Genomic DNA, 9729 nt, shown 5'->3' with positions numbered 1-9729 from the left:
GGTAAAAACAGAGAGACAGACTATTATCTGAATGGTGACAGATTAGGAAAAGGGGAGGTGCAAAGAGACCTGGGTGTCATGGTACATCAGTCATTGAAGGTTGGCATGCAGGTGCAGCAGGCGGTTAAGAAAGCAAATGGCATGTTGGCCTTCATAGCAAGGGGATTTGAGTACAGGGGCAGGGAGGTGTTGCTACAGTTGTACAGGGCATTGGTGAGGCCACACCTGGAGTATTGTGTACAGTTTTGGTCTCCTAACCTGAGGAAGGACATTCTTGCTATTGAGGGAGTGCAGCGAAGGTTCACCAGACTGATTCCCGGGATGGCGGGACTGACCCATCAAGAAAGACTGGATCAACTGAACTTGTATTCACTGGAGTTCAGAAGAATGAGAGGGGACCTCATAGAAACATTTAAAATTCTGACGGGGTTAGACAGGTTAGATGCAGGAAGAATGTTCCCAATGTTGGGGAAGTCCAGAACCAGAGGTCACAGTCTAAGGATAAGGGGTAAGCCATTTAGGACCGAGATGCGGAGGAACTTCATCACCCAGAGAGTGGTGAACCTGTGGAATTCTCTACCACAGAAAGTTGTTGAGGCCAATTCACTAAATATATTCAAAAAGGAGTTAGATGAGGTCCTTACTACTAGGGGGATCAAGGGGTATGGCGAGAAAGCAGGAATGGGGTACTGAAGTTGAATGTTCAGCCATGAACTCATTGAATGGCGGTGCAGGCTAGAAGGGCCGAATGGCCTACTCCTGCACCTATTTTCTATGTTTCTATGTTTCTATCAATCAATGTTCACCTTTACTTTTTTCTCCACTATTCAACTAATAATAATAATAATAATAATAACTTATATTTATATTGCACCTTTAACGTAGTAAAACATCCCAGGGTGCTTCACAACAGTGTTACAGACAAACAGATACATTTGACACCGAGCCGCAGAAGAAATTAAGGCAGATGATCAAAAGCTTGTTTAAAGAGGTAGGTTTTAATGAGCGTCTTAAAGGAGGAAAGAGAGGTAGAGAGTAGAGGTTGAGGGAGGGAGTTCCAGAGCTTAGGGCCCAGGCATCTGAAGGCACGTCCAGCGATGGTTGTGTAAGGTTTACACATTTTCTCAAAAGGCACAGGAAGAAGCCACAAACTAAAAATGATTTAAAGAAACTTTTGGGACTGCTTGGGCGGGAAAAGAGGGCACCAACCTGGGGCAGGTAGTGACTCATCACCGATTAATGCAATCTCTGTGGTCAGGAGCTAGACCTGATTAAACATCGAGACAAAGGGTTTGATACAATCAAACAGAAGAGCCCCTGGATTGATTGGCTGGAGGGGGAAAAACAGTTCCCTATGAAAACTATAACTCTGCGAAAAACCAGGACAAAAAGGATCCCACAAGGTGCGCATTTTTGGATAACGGGGCACCAAAGATTTTGCCCTGTTGACTCCATGTGCAAATTACGATCATCCAAACCCATCACCGCAGCCATTCAAATAGATCATCACAAACAGCGAGACTGATCCAGACGCATTAACAGAAAAACAGCCCAGCAGGAGATTTATTCATAGAATGGATGTATATGTATGAGCTGAGAGCAGCTCAAAGAAATGAGAAGAATGGAAAATCAGAATGGAACAGGAGATGCAGAAGTTCAAGCAAGACACAAAGGAGGGAACATTGGAGAGGAACAACCGGTCAAGGAACAAACGACCACGAGCCTACAATCGACAGCAGCAGAAACTGGCTGGATGGGTGATTGTATGTCTTCAGTCAATTCTCTCAGAAGTCTTGTTCTGTAATTTTTAGCTGGTTTTTGTGTAATAAAACTAACAGTTGAGTTAAGCTTAAACTTTGCGTTACGTAGAGTCTTTTTCAGTAATTCCCGCGGTCTAAGAATCAAAGTAGAGTGGAAAGCGAACACCCTACAGTTGAGCAGTTATAATGAGGGATGTTCAAGAGGCTAGAATTTGAGGAGTGCAGACATCTTGTGGGATTGTGAGGCTGAAAAAGATTACAGAGATAAGGAGGGGCAAATCCATGGAGTGATTTGTAAACAAGGATGAGAATTTTGAAATCGAGGCATTGTTTAACCGGGAGCCAATATCATCATCATCATAGGCAGTCCCTTGGAATTGAGGAAGACTTGCTTCCACTCTTAATATGAGTTGAACAGTCCAATATGAGAACCACAGTCTCTGTCAAAGGTGGCACAGATAATCGTTGAGGTAAAGGGTGAGTGGGACAGGTTTACCGCACGCACTTTCCGCTGCCTGCGCTTGTTTTCTGCATGCTCTCGGTTCTCAGAGACTCGAGGTTCTCAGCGCCATCCCGGATGCACTTCCTCCACTGAGGGCGGTCTTTGACCAGAGACTCACAGGTGTCAGTGGGGATTGTAGTGTATGTAGGCACCTTTAGCAATGACTCCACGTGGCAGGGTATGACACCTAAACTGTGTAGACCTGTAGTCCTTTATTTGCAGCTCCTGGGTGAGGACAACAAGCTGTGAGTTCCTTTTATACTGCAGGTAACCCTTAGGTTTCCAGGAGCAGCACCCTCTAGTGTACAGGTAAAGTGTGTACAGTGTAAGGGTACATTCAGTGTTGCATAACAGTGTTACAGACATCACACAGTAAACAGGCATGCATATACAATAACATTCCCCCCTAAGCATTTTTCATATTATTGTCATGACCAGGGGAGGTGATCAGTGGTGGGCTATGGGAGGTTGTGGTGAGGGTTGTGTGGGTGCCAGGTGTGACCCCTGTTCTTGAGGCTGGCCTCATACGTTTCCCCTCCCTCACACACAGACCAAGTGGGTGTCACTGTTGTGGGATCCCCCCTGTTGTGGGGGGGGTATCCACAGCAGCAGTGGGTGTTGTATATACACTGTGCTATGGATAGTTGTGGGCAGGGCCACAGGACTGGGTGGGCTTCTTGTCCACCTTTGTTGTGGGGTGGTGGGCAGGGCCACAATACTGGGTGGGCTCCTTGTCCACCAATAGGGATGAGGGTCAGGTCATCCCAGGGTTTGCCAGGGAAGCTGGAGGGTATTGGCCTCATGCTCCTGGTGTTGGCCCTGGTGGCCAGGGGTTGTAGGGCTGGTCTGGTGCAGGTTGCCATTGGTGGTGGCTGGGCTGCCCATTGACCACTGTCCCTGCAGCGGGTGTGCTCCCACTGGCTGTGTGTGTGTCCTGCAAGGAGCATCACATTCTCTATCATTACTGTTAAGCATAATAAACTTGTTCTTAACCTTACTGACACCTGCATTCATCTCATTAGTCACATTAGTTAAACCAGCATCACAATTCATGGTTACATTGCATACATTTTCATACTTGCACCCTTTAATTGCATCTTTAACTTCAAAGTCCGTGTACTCAAATAGTTGAAACTACCCCTTTACATTTTTTTGGTTACCGGTCTCCTTTAAGGGACCCTTCAAATTCGATTGGCCGCTCAGTGTCACGTGATGCTCCTCCAATGCTCCTCATGGTATGGCCGTGGCCATTTTGATTTTAGGTTCTGCTGCTTATGGTGCGGCAGCCATCTTCTGGCCCTGCTGCAGGTAGATTGTGGTGGTCTTTTCTTCCACAGGTTCGATCCTGGATGTTGGGAATCCATTTCTTTCATCGATGTTCACCTCTTGGAGACCTGCCTCGGCCCAGAAAGTGGAGTTTGGATTTTCGGTCCTGGAGATTTTGCCGCGGTGCTATAGAGTCGTCGCCGTGCCGTCGAGCTGGACAGTGGACCCCCGGATGCAGCGATGGATCCATGTTCGAGGTCAATTGGCGGGATTCATCCAAAGTTCTTCAAAGGTCGCTTGGCTCATCACAGTCTGGCACGCCCCTGTGTCGCTCTCCATAGAAACGGGGACCCTGTCGACATCTACTTTCATCATCCACGGAGAACTTTCGGTGGAGCTGGTATGAGTTCCATACTCTTCTTCCAGGGGTTGAGCAACTTCACCTTCATTTGTGTCGGAGCCCCGGTGATCAGCTAACTCATCAGAGTAAAACTTTTTCTGCATATCCTTTGAAGGTGCCTTTTCTCTTTGCATGCATAGTCTTTGTAGCAGCACTAGTGGGCCCTGTGGTTTCCTCCACAGCACCAGCATGGGGCTAGCCGGTTTGCCCCATGTGGCGGACTCGGGGCAGCGTTTCTGCCCTTAGAAGTATCAATGCGGTGCACTGCTCTCGACGATTTAGAGTCCCTTAGTGCTTCATTTAGGTGATCGCCAAAGTCGCATGGTGCAGACAAAAGCGTCCCAATCTTCCCCATCGGTAAATTGCTGAAAGATGCTGAGATTCAACATGCTGAGCTTATGGTTCGTGACTTCGTATTCCCGTCACCAGTTGTAGTGTATGTAGGCACCTTTAGCAATGACTTCACGAGGCAGGGTATGATACTTAAACTGTGTAGACCTGTAGTCCTTTATTTGCAGCTCCTGAGTGAGGACAACAAGCTGTGAGTTCCTTTTCCTTAGGTCTCCAGCAGCAGCACCCTCTGGTGTACAGGTAAGGTGTGTACAGTGTAAGGGTACATTCAGTGTTGCATAACCGTGTTACAGACATCACACAGTAAACAAGCGTGCATACACAACAGGGATGTTGCACTTTATCAGAGAGGCTTTGAGGGTGTCCTGGTAACGGTTCTTCTGCCCGCCTTTGGCTCGTTTGCCGTGAAGGCATTCTGAGTAGAGCGCTTGCTTTGGGAGTCGTGTCTGGCATGCGAACAATGTGGCCTGCCCAACGGAGCTGATCAAGTGTGGTCAGTGCTTCAATGCTGGGGATGTTGGTTTGGTCGAGGAGGCTAATGTTGGTGCATCTGTCCTCCCAGGGGATTTGTAGGATCTTGCGGAGACATCGTTGGTGGTATTTCTCCAGCGACTTGAGGTGTCTACTGTACATGGTCCATGTCTCTGAGCCATACAGGAGGGCGGGTATTACTACAGCCCTGTAGACCATAAGCTTGGTGGCAGTTTTGAGGGCCTGGTCTTCAAACACTCTTTTCCTCAAGAGGCTGAAGGCTGCACTGGTGCACTGGAGGCGGTGTTGAATCTCGTCGTCAATGTCTGCTCTTGTTGATGAGGCTCCCGAGGTATGGGAAATGGTCCACGTTGTCCAGGGCTGCACCGTGGATCTTGATGGCTGGGGGGCAGTGCTGTGCAGCGAGGACAGGCTGGTGGAGGACCTTCGTCTTACGGGTGTTTAGCATAAGGCCCATGCTTTCATACGCCTCGGTAAAAATGTAAATATGCAGATCAGAAAGCACAGGGTTGATGGTTGATTGTGACTTGGTGCGAGTTAGGACATGGGCTGCGGAGTTTTGGATGACCTCAAGTTTACGTAGTGTGGAATGTGGAAGGCTGGCCAGGAGTGAGTTGGAGTCATCAAGTCTAGAGGTAACAAAGGCATGAATGAGGGTTTCAGCACCAGAAGAGCTGAGGCAGGGATGGAGGCGGACAATGTTACGGAGGTGGAAAAAAGCGGTTTTAGTTATGCTGTGGATATGTGGCTGGAAACTCATTTCAGGGTCAAATATGACACCTAGGTTGCAAACAGTATTGATCACCCTCAGGTTGATGCTAGGGTGAGGGATAGGGTCAGTGGCTAGGGAACGCAGTTTGTGGCGGGGACAAAAACAATGGTTTTGGTCTTCTCAATATTTAATTGCTTCTCGATCTTTTGGCTAAGATCAAGTGTAGTATCTGTTCTTATCAGTTTAATATCCCCTATGGGGACATGATATTGAATTGATTTTTGGACAGGGAGCTGGATCAGGGGCATGCCCCGTCCACTCCATGCACCGACCTGGTATTGCAATATTTCCAGGAACGGTGCAACTTCGCCTCTCGGCCTTTTGGCCTAAGATCAAACACACTGGCGCAAAGTGATCTTTGGCGTTAGAGTTGATCTGGAACGAAATTGGATAAAAAAAAACATTTAATTGGAGAAAATTTCTGCTCATCCAGTACTGGATGTCGGACAAGCATTCTGACAATTTAGATACTAAGCAGGGGTTGAGAGAAGTGGTGGAGAGGTAGAGCTGGGTGTCGTCTGTGTACATGTGGAAAGTGATTCTGTGTTTCGGATGAAATTTATCCTAATGTGTATTTGTTTCCTTGCTTGGTGGTTGATTGGATAGAATACGTTTCTCAATGACATATTCACTAAGCAGAGTCAAACTCTGGGAAATGATACACAGAATATTATTTGTAAGCATAGAATAGATCCAGATCCAACTGCAGCTCTACTTACACTCCAGTTTCCATTTCAATTAACTTTAATAAATTTATAGGAGAGTAATGACAATACGCTATTTGAGAAATAATGTATAAATATATAGAGAGATGCAATAATGCAGGGAAAATATAGGCTGATTTGTTTTGTTTGATTTGAATTATTTGCTCTACAAATAATTGTAGAGCAATTGCTCTACAATTGCTTAGATCGATTATTTATTTCCTTTTTTCTTGCTTGTCTATATTTTCCAATTCAGGGTAAGATAGAGAAAGACAACTGATTACTTTAGCCTCATAGATGCACCAGTTTACTTAGCATAAACTGGATGTGGTGTGGAGCAAGGTAATAAATAGGTTCTCTGGTTCCTGTTCCCTGTCCACTTATGTTCATTTTCTCCACAGGGTTTCACTGAACATAGCTCAATCGTCAAAATCTTGGCTATAGGTTTCATTTTTTAGCTTAATTTTGATCCATTTGATTAGCTCACTGCAATATGTTTTGATGGCTCTATGTAAACATCCATTTAGCATGATGTATTTTCAAGGGTATATTGTTCCTCGCAGTGAAATTTTTTTTGACTTTTGCATTTAATTAAATACTTTACAATGTTAGACAGCAAATAATGGCATTTCGAAATATATTCTGGGATCAATGGTGCAATTCTGGCACAGAAGCTTCCTGATTTCCCGATGACTGCTCCTTGGGTAGTGTGCTCCTGCAGATTGAATTCTGGAATGATACAGCACAGAAGGAGGCCATTCGGCCCATTGTGCCTGTGACGGCTCTTGGAAAAAGCTGTCCAGTTCGACTGGCTCCCTTGCCCTTTCCCTGTAGCTCTGCAGGTTGTTCCCCATCAAGTATTTATCCAATTCCCTTTGGAAAATTATTATTGAATCTGCTTCTACCACACTTGCATGCAGTGCATTCCACATCACAACTCGCTACGTTAAAAAAATTCTCCTCATCTCACCACTGGTTCTTTTGCCATGATTCCTTGATGATACAGGAACTGACTTCAAACTCGATAATGACCGAAGAAAGGGGCAAAGAAAGAACAGCACTATTCTGAGTTGCTGCTTCAGAAGCGCTTTTGGCAGAATATACTGCAGAGAGAGCTAACTGAATTATTTAAGATCTATTTGAATGGTATCTCAACTGGTTGTCAGCCCCTGGCTCAAGGGATGCAATTCTGCACTGCAGTTTGAAAGATCTGGTATTGATTTACTGTTGTTGCTTGCTAGGAGCTGGGAGCATCAGACTTCAATGCAACGGTTACGTGGACACCTACTGTCAGTACTGCCCATTTCTTGGAAGTAGTTTACAGATCCAGCAACTGGAGTCTGTACATCATCATCATCATAGGCAGTCTCTCGGAATCAAGGAAGACGCTTCCACTCTAAAAATGTGTCCTTAGGTGGCTGGACATTCCAATACGGGAGCCACAGTCCCTGCCACAGGTGGGACAGACAGTGGTTGAGGGAAAGGGTGGGTGGGGAATCTGGTTTGCTGCACGTTCTTTCTGCTGCCTGCGCTTGATTTCTGCATGCTCTCGGCGATGAGGGTCGAGGTCCTCAGCCTCCCGGTGTACTTCCTCCACTCAGGGCAGTCTTTGGCCAGGGACTCCCAGGTGTCAGTGGGGATGTTGCACTTTATCAGGGAGGCTTTGAGGGTGTCCGTGAAGTGTTTCCACTGCCCACGTTTGGCTCATTTGCCGTGAAGGAGTTCCAAGTAGAGCGCTTGCTTTGGGAGTCTCGTGTCTGGCATGCGAACAATGTGGCCTGCCCAGTGGAGCTGATCGAGTGTGGTCAGTGCTTCAACGCTGGGATGTTGGCCTGGTCGAGGACGCTAATGTTGGTGCGTCTGTCCTCCCAGGGGATTTGTAGGATCTTGCGGAGATATCGTTTGTGGTATTTCTCCAGCGACTTGAGGTGTCTACTGTACATGGTCCATGTCTCTGAGCCATACAGTAGGGCGGGTATTACTACAGCCCTGTAGACCATAAGCTTAGTGGTAGATTTGAAGGTCTGGTCTTCGAATACTCTTTTGATGGCCTCCATTAGGAATCATAGTCATCACATGCAGGTCTCTTCAGTCTAGTCCAAATACGATTGTTTGGTCCTGTACACATGAATGGATAATTTACAAAGGCAGCACATTTCTGTGGGCTTTCTCCCATCCTTTTGTTTTGATGGCATTGGAACACCACCACCTCTAACTTCCCCTCCAAGTCACACACCATCCTGACTTGGAAATATATCGCCGTTCCTTCATCATCGCTGGGTCAAAATCCTGGAACAGCACTGCGGGAGTGCCTTCGCTGAGGGAGTGCTGCTCTGTCGGAGGTGCCGCCTTTCGGATGAGATGTTAAACTGAGGCCCCGTCTGCCCTCTCAGGTGGAGGTAAAAGATCCCGCGGCACTATTTTAAAGAAGTACAGGGGAGTTATTCCTCAGTGTCCTGGCCAATATGTATCCCTCAATCAACATATCTGGTCATTATCACACTGCTGTTTGTGGGAGCTTGCTTGTGCGCAAAAATGGCTGCTTCATTTCCCACATTACAACAGCGAGTACACTACAAAAGTAATTAATTGGCTGTAAAGCGCTTTAAGCCGTCCGGTGGTCGTGAAAGATGTTATATAAATTCAAGTCTTTTTTATTTTCACCTCACGGACTGCAGCGGATCAAGAAGGTAGCTCACCACCACCTTCTCAAAGGCAATGAGGGATGGGCAATAAATACTAGCCTTGCCAGCGACGCCTACATCCCAGGAATGAATTTTTAAAAATCACAGAATCCTAGGGAAAATGTCGGAAACAGTGTTTATGCCGTTCTTCCAGGTTTTCCATGGCTCTTCCACCAAATTAATGAGTGGGACAACTCTGCTGGAGGATCACCTCTCAAAGAGTTAGCTTAATTCTTAGAGTGTGGGCCCAAAATTGCCCCTTTCTGAAAGGCTCGTTAGCAGCTCTGGGGGGGCGCTAACGGGGCAATAAGGGCTTTTGCCCGGGGACAATTCAGGCTACCGCCATCTGACCCTGGGCGGAAAGTCCTGATGGCGGGGTCGAAAATGGATTTGCGCTGCGTCCTGTAGATTATGCCCCGGGCAGCGGCGCACACGCCGATTGCATCATCACCATGTGTGCCGACCTCTTTACGCCCTGCGCCGACCTCTTTACGCTCCGTGGGGGAAATTGCCCCTTGGGAGTGAGGCTGGCATGGGGGCGATGCCACTGAAAGCTTTGTGGATAGCAGAGATGTGGTGGCTGGGGCGCCCCGCCCGCCCTTAAACGGGAAGGCCTCATGTCGTGGCCACCATATATTATTTTTGTCATCCGACTTTGTAGCCAGCATGACAATGGCAGCTGCTAGTTCAGCCAAGCTGTCAACAAGCACCCTCTCTTGGGTGTCGGGTTGCTGGCTTGGCCGAAACCCTCTCTGGTGGCCCAGTCAGCACCACGGAAGCGGCTGCAGAGTACGATAC

General features: G+C 47.2%; 1 pseudogene; it reads left to right on the top strand.

The window, feature by feature from the left end:
- Nucleotides 1–5673: 5673 nt before the first annotated feature.
- Nucleotides 5674–5852, top strand: LOC139266521 (U2 spliceosomal RNA; annotated as a pseudogene).
- The last annotated feature ends 3877 nt before the right edge of the window (nt 5853–9729 follow it).

Source organism: Pristiophorus japonicus, chromosome 6 (genome assembly GCF_044704955.1).
Source record: "Pristiophorus japonicus isolate sPriJap1 chromosome 6, sPriJap1.hap1, whole genome shotgun sequence".
In the NCBI taxonomy this organism is placed as follows: Eukaryota; Metazoa; Chordata; class Chondrichthyes; family Pristiophoridae; genus Pristiophorus; species Pristiophorus japonicus.
Note: the sequence above shows the minus strand (reverse complement) of the source record. Positions and strands in the feature narration are given on the sequence as shown.